Source organism: Carcharodon carcharias, chromosome 13 (assembly GCF_017639515.1).
Source record: "Carcharodon carcharias isolate sCarCar2 chromosome 13, sCarCar2.pri, whole genome shotgun sequence".
NCBI lineage: Eukaryota > Metazoa > Chordata > Chondrichthyes > Lamniformes > Lamnidae > Carcharodon > Carcharodon carcharias.
Genome location: NC_054479.1, coordinates 56,577,169 through 56,584,163, shown reverse-complemented (window position 1 = coordinate 56,584,163; position 6,995 = coordinate 56,577,169). Strand labels below are relative to the sequence as shown.

The following is a 6,995-nucleotide window of genomic DNA, read 5'->3' as shown; positions in this document are numbered from 1 at the left end:
CGGTAGACCGATCATGTCAGCTTGCTCCTGCCCCACGGAACTCATTTCTCATTATCTTAACTCCCTTCTCTCTCCCCTTGTCCAGTCCCTTCCCACCTACATCCGTGATTCCTCTGACACTTTATGTCACATCAACAATTTCCAGTTCCCTGGCCCCAACTGCTTCCTCTTCACCATGGACGTCCAATCCCTCTACAACTCCATCCCCCACCAGGATGGTCTGAGGGCCCTTAGCTTCTTCCTCGAACAGAGGCCCAAACAATCCCCATCCACCACTACTCTCCTCCATCTGGCTGAAATTGTTCTCACACTGAACAATTTCTCCTTCAACTCCTCTCCCTTCCTCCATATAAAAGGTGTGGCTATGGGTACCCGCATGGGCCCCAGCTATGCCTGTCTCTTTATGAGGTATGTGGAACATTCCTTGTTCCAGTCCTACTCCGGCCCCCTTCCACAACTCTTTCTCCGGTACATCGATGATTACTTCCATGCTGCTTCATGCTCTCGTCAGGACTTGGAAAAATTTATTAATTTTGCTTCCAATCTTCACCCCCCCATCATTTTCACGTGGTCCATCTCTGACACTTCCCTTCCCTTCCTTGACCTCTCTGTCTCAATCTCTGGTGATAGACTGTCCACCAATATCCATTACAAGCCTACCGACTCCCACAGCTACCTCGACTACAGCTCCTCACACCCCGCTTCCTGTAAGCACTCCATCCCATTCTCTCAGTTCCTTCACCTCCATCACATCTGTTCCGATGATGCTACCTTCAAAAACATTTCCTCTGACATGTCCTTCTTCTTCCTTAACCGAGGTTTTCCACCCACGGTCGTTGACAGGGCCTTCAACCGTGTCCGGCTCATCTCTCATGCATCTGCCCTCACGCCTTCTCCTCCCTCCCAGAAACATGATAGGGTCCCCCTTGTCCTCACTTATCACCCCAGCAGCCTCCACATTCAAAGGATCATCCTCCGCCATTTCTGCCAACTCCAGCATGATGCCACCAACAAACATATCTTCCCTTCACCCCCCCAGCGGCATTCTGTAGGGATCATTCCCTCCGGGACATCCTGGTCCACTTCTCCATCACCCCCTGCTCCTCAACCCCCACCTATGGCACCTCCCCATGCCCACGCAAAAGATGCAACACCTGCCTCTTCACTTTCTCTCTCCTCACCGTCCAAGGGCCTAAACACTCCTTTCAAGTGAAGCAGCATTTCACTTGCATTTCCCCCAACTTAGTCTACTGCATTCGTTGCTCCCAATGTGGTCTCCTCTACATTGGAGAGACCAGATGTAAACTGGGTGACCGCTTTGCAGAACACCTGCGGTCTGTCTGCAAGAATGACCCAAACCTCCCTGTCACTTGCCATTTTAACACTCCACCCTGCTCTCTTGCCCACATGTCTGTCCTTGGCTTGCTGCATTGTTCCTGTAAAGTCCAACGCAAACTGGAGGAACAGCACCTCATCTTCCGACTAGGCACTTTACAACCTTCCGGACTGAATATTGAATTCAACAACTTTAGATCTTGAACTCCCTGCTCCATCCCCACTCCCTTTCTGTTTCTTCCCCCTTCCTTTTGTTTTTTCCAATAATTTATATAGATTTTTCTTTTCCCACCTATTTCCATTATTTTTAAATCGTTTATGCCCCCACCCCCACTAGAGCTGTCCCTTGAGTGCCCTACCATCCATTCTTAATTAGCACATTCATTTAGATAATATTACCAACTTCAACACCTCTGTGTTCTTTTGTTCTTCTGTCTGTGACATCTTTTGATTATCTGCTCCTATCACTGCTTGCTTGTCCCTACAAGCACACCACCCCCTCCACTTCTCTCCCCTCACCCAACCTCCCCCCCCACCCCAACCAGCTGATATTTCACCCCTCTCCTTGGATTCACCCAGTTCTGTTGAAGGGTCATGAGGACTCGAAACGTCAACTCTTTTCTTCTCCGCCGATGCTGCCAGACCTGCTGAGGTTTCCAGGTAATTCTGTTTTTTTATCACCGACATGAATCTCAGCTACTTATGGGACCATGTTGTACGGAAATGGCTGCCAGGTCTCTCCAAATTGTAACAACCTAACTTCGAAAAATGGTTCTGAAGAAGAGTCATACGTGCTTGAAACGGTAACTCTGTTTCTCTCTTCACAGATGCTGCCAGGCCTGCTGAATTTTTCCAGCATTTTCTGTTTTTATTTCAGATTTCCAGCATCCGCAGTATTTTGCTGTTACCTTCAAAAAATGGTTCACGGGCCATGAAGAGATTTGGAACATGCAGAAGTTGCGAAAGGCGCGAATTAAATTCAAGTTTTTTGCTTATTTCATGTTCTTTCACAAAGTGCGGTTATAAATTAAGACTTTATTGCAACTGCGTTTTTGTTCTTTATGGATTTTAGGAGGGAGTCAATGTAAATTACATGTTTTATAATACTGCTGAAAATACTGCTGTACTGTACGGCTCTGTACTACTAAACGATTATTCTATAATACTACTGCTCCTGTACAAACAGAAGAACGTCTTTCCTACGGATGTAATCGACCAGTAATATAGGTAAAGTGAACAAAAGGGAATCCTTATGGTCAGAATCAGATTACCATCTATATATAAAATTCAATATAACTTACCTGTGTCTAATAATTTATTTAATTAAACTAGGTACAACAGGCCGACAGAAACATTGTGCATGTCACTCCGCACCCAAGCTCGGTCACCGTTCATTCCAATACTGGGAGTGACTGCTCGCGTCTCCCACGTGTCGCGCAGAACTGGATTTGTCCATTTGTTGTGAACAGTGAATGAGTTACTCTGCTGAGCCCAGCAACAACCTGAAGGGATAGGAGGCGCACAGCCGTGAGAAAAGTCCCTTTTCCCAATATCACAGATCTGTATCGGATGTGAAGCACCCAGAAAACATTTGTCTATCTGGAATCAGCTGCAAGCTTCACGTTACAGATTGTTCCAGCAAGATTGTATTGATATTAAGTTTCATCCGATTCTACTGTAAACTTTTGCTGTAAGTAGTGTAATTCTCACGGGGGAAAAAAAGTATTAATGGAATTACTTTGAAACTTCCTCCCGATCTCTAACTCACTCGTCACACACGCCATTCTTAAAGAAAACGTGCAGAATGAGACAGATGGCCGCACTGTTGTCCTCGTGTATTTGGTGGCAAATTGAAGGGAGTGGGGCAGAGGGAGCTTCTCTCCTGGTCCCATAGCCTTACACGAGTCCTGCTGGCTCGGGTTTATTGACTCATGTCAGCCTTTCCAGATGGTCTCCCGAGTCTCTGCTCCGACAATAAGTCAAACAGTGTAGCTAATTTCTCATTCAGAAAGAAACACTTTGGCCATTGTCCCTCTGACAGCAGCCATTGGCTATTGAGTGTGGGAACGGCGAAGAAACCCGGACTCACGCTTCTCCCTGTTGATTCGGCACTATAAGTACAGGAAATGTTGGCTGCAGCAGACAGGGCCTGTCAGGCACCTGCTTCTGACTCCACTGCAGTGTCCATAGAGACCCTGGAAGGAAATCGTTTGAAGACAGTATCGGGAAATAAACATCTAAAAAAAACACAATTTAACGTGAGTGAGATTATATTTAAAAAGTGTGGGATTAGCATTAGCTGTTTAATATGAATAATGCGTTAACTGAATGGAGTCTTTGCGAACTATTGAAATATTCATTTATGATTTTCAGTTCTTGGAAACACCGACAGGGAAGGCGCAGAGCTCAGATGGGATGAGATCGGATGATAGATTCAGGAACATGTACAGATTGAAACCTTTACACAGCCCCGTGCTATAAATGAGAGAATACCTGGAAACTTAGAATCACCAGCAAGTCTCCGGTGAGTCCCCCCAGTCCTTTACACGCAGCAGTTGTAAAGCGTACAGTTGAAATCAGTTTCTTGTCCCCAGATCAGATTATTTCTGACTCGTTTTTTTTTTACATTTCAGTTGATCTCCGCAATGCTTTTAGAGGATACTCCAAGGCTGCCGAAAGGGAGAGCAACTTGTCTCGTCTGCTCCCTGCACCATGAACGATCTTAGGAGGGAAACCCACGAAACATTTTCACAGAGCTCAAAGTGCAGATATTATCCTGTTTCTAGTCAGACTAGGCCCAGCAGACAGTTCAGCACCTCAACAACTCGGGGCACGCTGGTAGAGCTGAAACATTTGGAATACGTGCAAGAAGGGAGGAAGTGATAGTTACCCAATGCCTATCATTATAACTGTGTCCTGGTGTCAAACAGTATTCCAGAATGGAAGCAGCGTCAGACCTTCACATTGAAGGACATGGACAGTTTACCAGTGTAATGTTATAAATTGTGACCCGTGTTCTACATTTTGTAGTGCTTTTTCGCAGTGCACTAGTTTCTTTGCCATGAATTTAGGCAGTAATTAGAGGTATCTGTGCCAGCTTGGCTGAGAAGGTAGTATTCTCACTTCTAAACACAAGGGTCCTGATTTCAAGTATGGACTTAAGCACTTAAGCTAAATTGACACTTTAGTGTAGCACTGAAGGAGTGCTGCATCGATGGAGGCGCTGTTTTTTTTTGAAAAAACTTTTTGCTCGCGTTGTTAAAGGAGACAACAGACTAGACTAACAAAAGCCCTGCTTCCATACTGTAACTTCTACGAAGCTGTATATGTAGGAAGAATCTCTCTCTATTGATGTTATTGACATATGTCAGGGATTGAAAGGGATTGTCTTGACAAGTAAGGGTGTCCACTAAACTGAGCAACGTGAGAACATACAGATCGGGAATAACCGTGTAATCCTTTGGATTAATAGAAATATCCCAATGATCGGTTTTATAAATTGATTATTGGTATTTTGCTTCTTCTCAGTATTTTTGTGGGTGGTTAGAAGGCTGTATTTATATGTAACAGCACCGTGACGAACTCATTGTGGTATTGAATGAGTTAACAGAAACCCGTTAATGATTACAGTCTCATTTCTTCATGTTGAAGGAACTGGGTAGTTCGTTAAAGGTAAATCCAAATCCTTTTTTAATGTCATAATATGCGACCCCCATTCTGCAATACTTCAGAGGCTCTCAGCGCTGCATTAGTGTATTGACAGTGAAGAGAGACAATAGTTGGAGTGACAGCAGCTAGCTGTGTCAGCTTGGCTCAGTTGGTGATATTCCCATTTCTGAATCCAAGAGTCATGATCTCACGTTCCATCGTGGACTTGAGGACATAGCCTAAACTGACACGTCAGTGTAATACTGAGGGAATGCTCCATTGTTCCTGCCTTTCCCCCCTTTTATTTACTCGTGTGGAAGCTAAACACCAACACGGATTGTCTGAGCCTATCGGCCTGTTTCGATGTTATAACTTCTACGAAGTCTATCCATATTGATTCTGTTAATGTATGTCAAAAATGAAAAATTATTTGTTCTGATGAGTGAAGTTTGGATTATTGGTAGAAAAGATATCTAGTAAACTGAGCACAGAATAGTGATCACAGTAAGACCGAGTATGACCGATTTTTGTCGATTAATGTAACTATCTTAATGATCAATTTAATAAATTGATTATTAGTCTTTCGTTTTTGTCCAGCATTTTCGTGAGTGAATCCTAAAAGTTGTAGATCGGCGATCGCGTCGCTTTGCTGCTGAAAGTGTTATTAGAAACCATTGATAATCAGTCACCAGTCTTCACATTGAAGGAAATGAAAACAGAAAATTCTGGAAAAACTCAACAGGTCTTACAGCATCTGTGGAGAGAGAAACAGAATTAACGTTTCGAGTCCGTATGACCCTGCTTCAGAGATTTCCAGCATTTTGTGTTTTTATTTCAGATTTCCAGTATCCGCAGTATTTTGCTTTTATCTTCATATTGAATAGGATGGATAGTTTATTAAAAACATATTTATATCCTTGCATGTGTAATGTCAGAATATGTGACCCGTATTCTACAATAGTTGTAGAATGTATACATATCTGTATATTCACAGTGACTATATGTATATTCGTAGTTAGAATTACGGCAAACAAAGGGTAGGGGAAACCTCCCCAAATGGGTTCCTGCGGAAGTGTTGTGAGGGGTGCACTTGCATTCTTGTTGAGGGCGATTTTTGTTTTTCTCTGAACGGTTTAATTAACTAAGAGCTCTGTAAGTACCGCGTGCGTTTCCTAGTATACCTTGTGAAAAATGACTTAATGCATGCCAATGTCGTGTAACTATTCAAATAGAAATAAAGACTCTTTGGACTCTTGGTCCCAATCGCTCTGCAGAGACAGTGCTCTGCCCCACCATATCAGGAATGGGAATTTGGTTCCCCTAATTGAAGATGGTGGTTTATAGTTGCTAAAGGCTACAAATTGCAAAATTAAAAAGAAACAATTTTGTGACTTCTAGAGCTCTCGTCCACAATCAACACCATGTGCGATAAAACGAATCTTTTACTGCCTTTCTGAAGTCACCGTGCAATGGTGCTCTGTTCGAAAAGCATTTTGTCGATATCGTGAATCAAGTTAATGCAGCTATGCTGTTGGGGAGTAGACTCAACATTATTATTATATTATTCCATTGCAAACTTCTAATAAAATATCTTAAACTCCATCACCATTTCCATACTTACCATTCTGTTCTCGTTTCGGTTATATATAAATCACATCAGTGTCTCTCTTCAGTAAAGGCACACCTTTAGGTTTTATATCGTACCGGGGAACAATGATTATGTTCAACTGTGGGCTAACGGGTCACTGAGTGAGCCTGATACACAACACTTTTTTCATGGTGATGATTAAGCGAATGCATTCAAGGTCAACTTTAACGTAAAAAATCATTAAACAGACACCGGTAGAAATAAAAAAACAAAAACAGAATTACCTGGAAAAACTCAGCAGTCTGGCAGCATCGGCGGAGAAGAAAATAGTTGACGTTTCGAGTCCTCATGACCCTTCGACAGAACTCAATAGAAATACCCCAATTTCTTCAAACTCATCGAGGCCACAGATCTATGAACACCT

The 6,995-nt window shown here is 43.1% G+C and overlaps 1 long non-coding RNA gene across 1 annotated transcript; it reads left to right on the top strand.

Annotated features, from left to right (window-relative positions):
* The first annotated feature begins 3,502 nt into the window (after positions 1–3,502).
* Positions 3,503–5,564, top strand: LOC121286295. Its single transcript, XR_005944912.1, has 3 exons — positions 3,503–3,593; positions 3,709–3,859; positions 3,969–5,564. It is a non-coding gene; the product is annotated as an uncharacterized LOC121286295 (long non-coding RNA).
* The last annotated feature ends 1,431 nt before the right edge of the window (positions 5,565–6,995 follow it).